Here is a 7,500-nt window from a genome sequence, read left to right as displayed (position 1 = left end):
ATCTTGCTGTTGAAAAGTTGTGAATGGATGCCTTATTATTTTTTTTTTCTATATGGCCTATGTTGGTTTTTGTACATAACATTCCCTCAGATTTACTGCTGACTATAGACAAGCTTAAACCATGTTGGTGATCATGTCTTCCTGAAACTGATCATGTTGGTGATCATGTCTTCCATTGTGACACATTCCGTTCACCACTTCCATTGTTACAATCTGCTGAACCTCTGATTCCATTCACTTCCACGAATCACTGTTATTCTGCACATCTACGTGTCAGTCAGTTTTATACCACGCCTTTTTTTGTCAACTGTTACCATGTTAAACCAGGAGCTGCATTCTACGCAAGAAGAGTTTTTTTTTGGAGGAGGGGGGGAGGGGGGGGGGGGAGAGGGGGAAGGGGGGGGGGGTTATGAATCTTGTGTGAAATGGACCAGATGGGAACCGTTGTGAAATTTCTTAACTGAAGCTAAATGGAAGTGCCTGTTTAACCGAAGCTAAATGGAAGTGCCTGTTTAAAAGGGGATTTGTTCATGCGTATTTGGGGGGAGGTGTGTGTGTGTGTGTGTGTGTGTGTGTGTGTGTGTGTGTGTGTGTGTGTGTGTGTGTGTGTGTGTGTAAAGAATTTGTTTTGTTTTGGATGAAATTTGGTGTCAATCTGACGATGGACATGTTTGCTGAATGTTGCTGCTGAAGCTGCAGAAGGCTATGATGCGGGTGAATGAAAGGAAAGGATGAGGAACCGCTATACTCTGTTCATTGGACGGTGCGTATTGTGTGACAGGGTCCATATCGATATCTTTGTATTTCACATGACTACTGTGATAAGATCAGAGACACGACTATAGTATGCAGTTGGAATACATATACGTATATATATATATGATTATATATCTATGCTGGAAATTATTAATAAAACACAGTTTTGATTATAAGGTTGCAGGGTTTTTAAAAGTGTATGACTGTCTCTCTCTCTCTCTCTCTCTCTCTCTCTCTCTGTGAGTGTGTGTGTGTGTGTGTGTTGGTGTAAACAGTCCACATACCTGTCTATCAGTCTCCCTCTGTCTCTGTCCCTCTCTCTATCTCTCACGCGCGCGAGTACACACACACACACACACACATACACGGGTTCGCATGCATGCACACTAACGCACAGATACACAACCATACGCACACAAACACAAGGCCATGTGGACAAACAGATACAGCAGAGATGATATATTTCACCCTCCTCATTGTGGATTTTTCTTTCTTCTTTTTTCCTTTTCTCCCCTTTCACATTGTTTGCTGATATGATTTCCAGACATGAATTAATCAAAGGTAAACAGCTGAAAAAGGAACCTGTTGAAGAAAGAGACACCGTAATCCATTCTGTACAAATTACCCATGCGTCTTGTTTGATAAGAGAAGAAAAAACACAGAGAGAGAAACATAATGTCATCAACCTTTTGGAAGAGAGAAAGGAAACGATTAACTAAAAACCTGTCTTGATCCGAGCAATAAAGCGAACGCCAATGACAAACATGGCTGTTAGTTTGTACAGAATCAGAAGCAAAAGATAAAAGGTGGAAACAGTTCTATGAAGCACTTAACTTTGACACAACTTTAACAGTTTTGGCTAATCTACCAACGCTTTGAAGATAAAACCGGCACATGTGTACAGCTCTAAATAGTTCAGACGCCAAAACAAATGGGATGATAAATGGGAAGATAGGGACCGGCCTTGCTAAAACGTTTCAGACAACAGAGTAATCTGAAGGACTGAGATATAAAATTATTATTATAAAAAACCCACAAACAACAACAACAACAACAACAACCCCCCCAAAAAAACAACAACAACAACAACAAAACAAAACAAAAACAAAAAACCCCAAAAAACAACAAAAAACAAAACAAAACAAAAACAAAACAAAACAAAAACAAAAACAAAACAAAAACAACAAAAAAGACAGACAGAAGAAACAATGGAACAGACAAAATTATAGTGTGGGTGAGACTGACCTTGATAATGTAATCATCACCAATGGACAAGTGAAAGTTACAGCAAAATGGACACCAGATACTGCTCTGGACTCAGAGCTTGTTCATTAGTTTAATATCAAAGAAATATTTGAAGAAGACAAACACAAACTATTGAGTCTCAATGAAAGACTTGCACCTGAAAACTGCACAAAGTTTCAGGCATACCTCTACCAGTACTAGTTAGCATCATCGTCAGCGGAAAGGTCAGGTTCATCTTGACAATGTAAAAATATAGTTGGTAAATCATAAAACCCATTATAAAACTAGAAAACTTACAAAACAACTTGAAAATACAAATATTCGTTCTCACGATCAAGGTAAGTGTGCACTGGACGATGTGCCCACTTTTGTATATAAATAGTACGAGAAAAGAAAACGAAGAGACAGGAGTAGCGACTGACCTGAAAGATGCGTACAACAAGGTCCGTTTCACAACAATCATAGAAGTACTGCTTCAGTATCAAGTCGCAAAGACACTTGTAAAATGGGTAGCAACAGTACAAAAGAAAGAATGGCTTTTCCACCCACTTGATAACTGGATGCCTACACCACTAAATCTCTCCAGGAGATTACCCCAAGGATCATCACTTTCCCCCTTTATATTAAAATATTACAGCAAAGGACCGTGGACTCGAACAACAATGAAACAGCTCTCCTGGGATGGCAATGGACGTTCAAACAGAAAAAATGGAGAAACCAGGGCAGTCCAAGAGCAGTTGGAACAACATGTCAGTGGTTCTGGAAACAGAGTCTTCCAACATGCAACCTTTCCAAAGCCCAGTCAATGTTTTGCACACTCAACAACGAAACTGCACACGAATCAAACACATAGCGTTGACCCAATCAGCAGTATGGAGCATAAGAAGTGGACATTTGGTTCAGTGCTTTGATTCTCCACAGTCGAGTAAACTGCTAAATTCATCTATTGTTGGGGAAGAAGAAATACAGAGAGATGAACAAGATTTTTTTTCGACCAACAATTTCAGATATTTTGTTTTCTATATGATGATGATGAATGACAATGAGGATGATGACGATGCTGCTATGTGGATTCCTTTGGGTTTGGGACTATCTCGCAAGGCTTAATTCTCTCTCTCTCTCTCTCTATATATATATATATATATATATATATATGGATGACCCTTGGCTAAGTGTTTCCATCTGAGCCCAGAGCACAGTCAGCTCTGGGCAGGAGGCAGCCACAGGCCGAGAAACAACATTACATCCCCAAGGCCTCCAACAGTCCTGGGGGGAAACGTTCACCACATCCTGAGGCCTCCAACAGTCATTGAGGGAAACGTTCATCACATCCTCAAAGCCTCAAACAGTCCTGACGGGAAACGTTCATAACATCCTCAAAGCCTCAAACAGTTCTAGGGAGGAAACGTTCACCACATCCTGAGGCCTCCAACAGTCCTTGAGGGAAACGTTCATCACATCCTCAAAGCCTCAAACAGTCCTGGGGGGAAACGTTCATAACATCCTCAAAACCTCAAACAGTCGGGGGGTGGGGGGAGGGGGGGGGAGACGTTCACCACATCCTGAGGCCTCAAACAGTCCTGGAGGTAAACTTTCATCACATCCTGAGACCTCCAACAGTCCAGGAGGGAAACGTTCATAAAATTCTCAAATCCTCAAACAGTCCTGGAGGGAAACATTCATCACATCCTCAAGGCATCAAACAGTCCTGGAGGGAAACATTCATCACATCCTCAAGGCATCAAACAGTCCTGGAGGGAAACATTCATCACATCCTCAAGGCATCAAACAGTCCTGGAGGGAAACATTCATCACATCCTCAAGGCATCAAACAGTCCTGGAGGGAAACATTTATCACATCCTCAAGGCATCAAACAGTCCTGGGGGAAACGTTCATCACATCCTCAAGGCATCAAACAGTCCTGGAGGGAAACGTTCACCACATCCTCAAGGCATCAAACAGTCCTGGAGGGAAACGTTCATCACATCCTCAAGGCATCAAACAGTCCTGGAGGGAAACGTTCACCACATCCTCAAAGCATCAAACAGTCCTGGAGGGAAACGTTCACCACATCCTGAGGCCTCAAACAGTCCTGGAGGGAAACGTTCACCACATCCTCAAGGCATCAAACAGTCCTGGAGGGAAACGTTCACCACATCCTCAAGGCCTCAAACAGTCCTGGAGGGAAACGTTCATCACATCCTCAAGGCCTCAAACAGTCCTGGAGGGAAACGTTCATCACATCCTCAAGGCCTCAAACAGTCCTGGGGGGGAAACGTTCACCACATCCTGAGGCCTAAAACAGTCCTGGAGGTAAACGTTCATCACATCCTGAGACTTCCAACAGTCCAGGAGGGAAACGTTCATCACATCCTCAAGGCCTCAAACGGTCCTGGGGGAAACGTTCATCACATCCTCAAAGCCTCAAACAGTCCTGGAGGTAAACGTTCATCACATCCTGAGACCTCCAACAGTCCAGGAGGGAAACGTTCATCACATCCTCAAGGCCTCAAACGGTCCTGGAGGGAAACGTTCACCACATCCTGAGACCTCCAACAGTCCAGGAGGGAAACGTTCACCACATTCTCAAAGCCTCAAACGGTCCTGGGGGGAAACGTTCACCACATCCTCAAGGCATCAAACGGTCCTGGAGGGAAACGTTCATCACATCCTGAGGCCTTAAACAGTCCTGGAGGGAAACGTTCATCACATCCTGAGGCCTCAAACAGTCCTTGAGGGAAACGTTCATCACATCCTGAGGCCTTAAACAGTCCTGGAGGGAAACGTTCATCACATCCTGAGGCCTCAAACAGTCCTGGGGGGAAACGTTCACCACATCCTCAAGGCCTCAAACAGTCCTGGAGGGAAACGTTCATCACATCCTCAAGGCCTCAAACAGTCCTGGAGGGAAACGTTCATCACATCCTCAAGGCCTCAAACAGTCCTGGGGGGAAACGTTCACCACATCCTGAGGCCTCAAACAGTCCTGGAGGTAAACGTTCATCACATCCTGAGACCTCCAACAGTCCAGGAGGGAAACGTTCACCACATCCTCAAAGCCTCAAACAGTCCTGGGGGAAACGTTCATAACATCCTCAAAGCCTCAAACAGTCCTGGAGGGAAACGTTCACCACATCCTGAGGCCTCAAACAGTCCTGGAGGGAAACGTTCATCACATCCTCAAGGCCTCAAACAGTCCTGGAGGGAAACGTTCACCACATCCTGAGGCCTCAAACAGTCCTGGAGGGAAACGTTCACCACATCCTCAAGGCCTCAAACAGTCCTGGGGGAAACGTTCAGCACATCCTCAAGGCCTCAAACAGTCCTGGGGGAAACGTTCAGCACATCCTCAAGGCCTCAAACAGTCCTTGAGAGAAACGTTCACCACATCCTGAGGCCTCAAACAGTCCTGGAGGGAAATGTTCAGCACATCCTCAAGGCCTTACTGGCATAAAAATTCTTGTCTACAGTTTCCTTGTGTCAAGACGTCCCCTTGGAAAGACAGATGCACGTCATGCCCGGACAGAGACGCTCGACTCTACTCCCTTTGACAACGAAAACCTTCACAACACCAAGACCCCAGCACTGAGTAATTTGATCTTTAAGGTGCAATTCGGTGATCTATTAAGATTAACTCTGTCGTTACCCTGTGGACGTGATCACTGACTTTGCAGCATATCTTACAATACGTATGAAACAGTATCAGGATGGAGAAATGGGAATGGACATTTGGACGAAATCACCAGAAGGATATCCTTTGTCACTCCCAACTGACGTTTGGACAAAATAACAACTACAAATGGCTGTTTTATATCATCCTCTGTCCTTTCCATTGACGTTCGGACGAATTCACTAGAACTACAATGACTGTGATCTATCATCGTTTGTCCTTTACAGTTGCCAGCCTCTGTCTTTACCCTGCTGATGCTGCAAGCATTTTATTGCTCTTATGTGGTGCTTCATCAGAGTGCTTCGTCCCAACGAAACAGGTTAGTAGCATTTGTTTGCTATTTGTTTTTGAACTCGCTGCCCATCGATTCGTAGACATTTTTTTACTCTTTCACACACACACATACACATGAGCGCTCGGAGATGAGAGAGAGAGAGAGAGAGAGAGAGAGAGAGAGAGAGAGAGAGAGAGACAGACAGACAGACAGACAGACAGACAGACAGACAGACAGACAGAGACAGAGAGACATAGAGACAGACAGAGACAGACAGAGACAGAAACAGAGAGACAGACAGAGAGAGTGTGTGTGTGAGAGAGAGAAAGGGAGAATGTGAATGTACATGAATGAAGGAGCAAACAGGACTCCTTTTGATCCATTATTTCTGCATGTTCACCACCTCACACACACACACACACACACACATTTACTCAACCAAACTACTTACTCACTAATCAAACACCCACTCACAATGCGTACACGGCCAAAAAGAATAACCAAAAATAAAACCACCTGAACGCCCCTTCAGATGTGAAGAAGACCCCCAACTCTGGTCAGGACATCACGTGCACTGACACTGACTCCTGTGACCACGCCCCACACAGCTGTATGACTGACGGTGCTGAAGGAAGAGAATCAGGTTCATGGGAACTGGTGGTGCAACGACTTTATGAAAACAACAACGACTATGTCTCTTTTCGTGCAAAAAACCCCCCAACAAAACTGCCAACCTTCACGTCAGCACTGTCCCCACAGACCCACAGGTTTCCCACGCCTCTGTGCCAAGCCAGGTGAGGACAAAGTCCTGGAATGCTTTGAGCGAAAGGGTCTGTGCATGTCATGGATCCATTGTGGATGGGGTCGGGCCGGGGTCTGGTATATTTCCATGTGCAGCAATAACCTGGCTGGCTCTGTGCACCTGTTGTCAGCTGGCTTTTCAAAGTGGGTTTATGGCCTCGCCAGTGAAACGATCAGCTTGGAAGATCGAGGTGGGGTGATGGGCCGTCAGAAACTGGTAACGACAAAACGTATTTAGTTTGGCTATTTTGTAGTTATGTAATGGGGCTTCATTCATAACGAAACGAATGCAAGAGGGTTTACTTTCGTCACACTGCTTTCAAACTGTTAAACGACCCAAAGAAAGGCGATCTTCACTCATCACAAACGATAGCACTCTAGTCCTCATTATGTGCTTAAGTGGAGGCCTTCTAGTGTTCAAGTTTTTCGTTTCATGCTTTGCGAGTGAAACAGTATTTTGATGATTCATTCGGCAGCTCGGCTTTCTTTCCTCACCTCTTCCGCACTGTTTTTGCTCGAGTGTATGGCTCACCTTATCTGTCAGTCTGTCGGTCTTGTTTAATTGTACAAGCCCACATTTAATTTTCTTAACCAATCAGACTCAAAAATGGTATGCAGACCACTTATGGTGTCCTCATGTTATGACTAAATCTAGAGTGGATCCATCGTTTAATTAATAACAGTCAAACACAGAGAACTGAAAATTCGAAGCAGTGCAGTTGTTGAAAGTTGATGGGTCTGAAATATCAGCAT

At 44.5% G+C, this 7,500-nt stretch overlaps 1 protein-coding gene across 2 annotated transcripts in view; it reads left to right on the top strand.

Moving 5' to 3' along the window:
* Positions 1-932, top strand: part of LOC143287505 (uncharacterized) — a 12,299-nt gene extending 11,367 nt beyond the window's left edge. For both annotated transcript variants that reach the window (XM_076595539.1, XM_076595538.1), the window contains one exon: positions 1-932. This exon is cut by the window's left edge. The gene's annotated coding sequence lies outside the window, so the exon portion shown is untranslated.
* Positions 933-7,500: the final 6,568 nt, after the last annotated feature.

The sequence above is a fragment of the Babylonia areolata genome, chromosome 11 (genome assembly GCF_041734735.1).
Source record: "Babylonia areolata isolate BAREFJ2019XMU chromosome 11, ASM4173473v1, whole genome shotgun sequence".
Classification (NCBI taxonomy): domain Eukaryota; kingdom Metazoa; phylum Mollusca; class Gastropoda; order Neogastropoda; family Buccinidae; genus Babylonia; species Babylonia areolata.
This window is presented reverse-complemented; position numbering and strand designations above follow the sequence as displayed.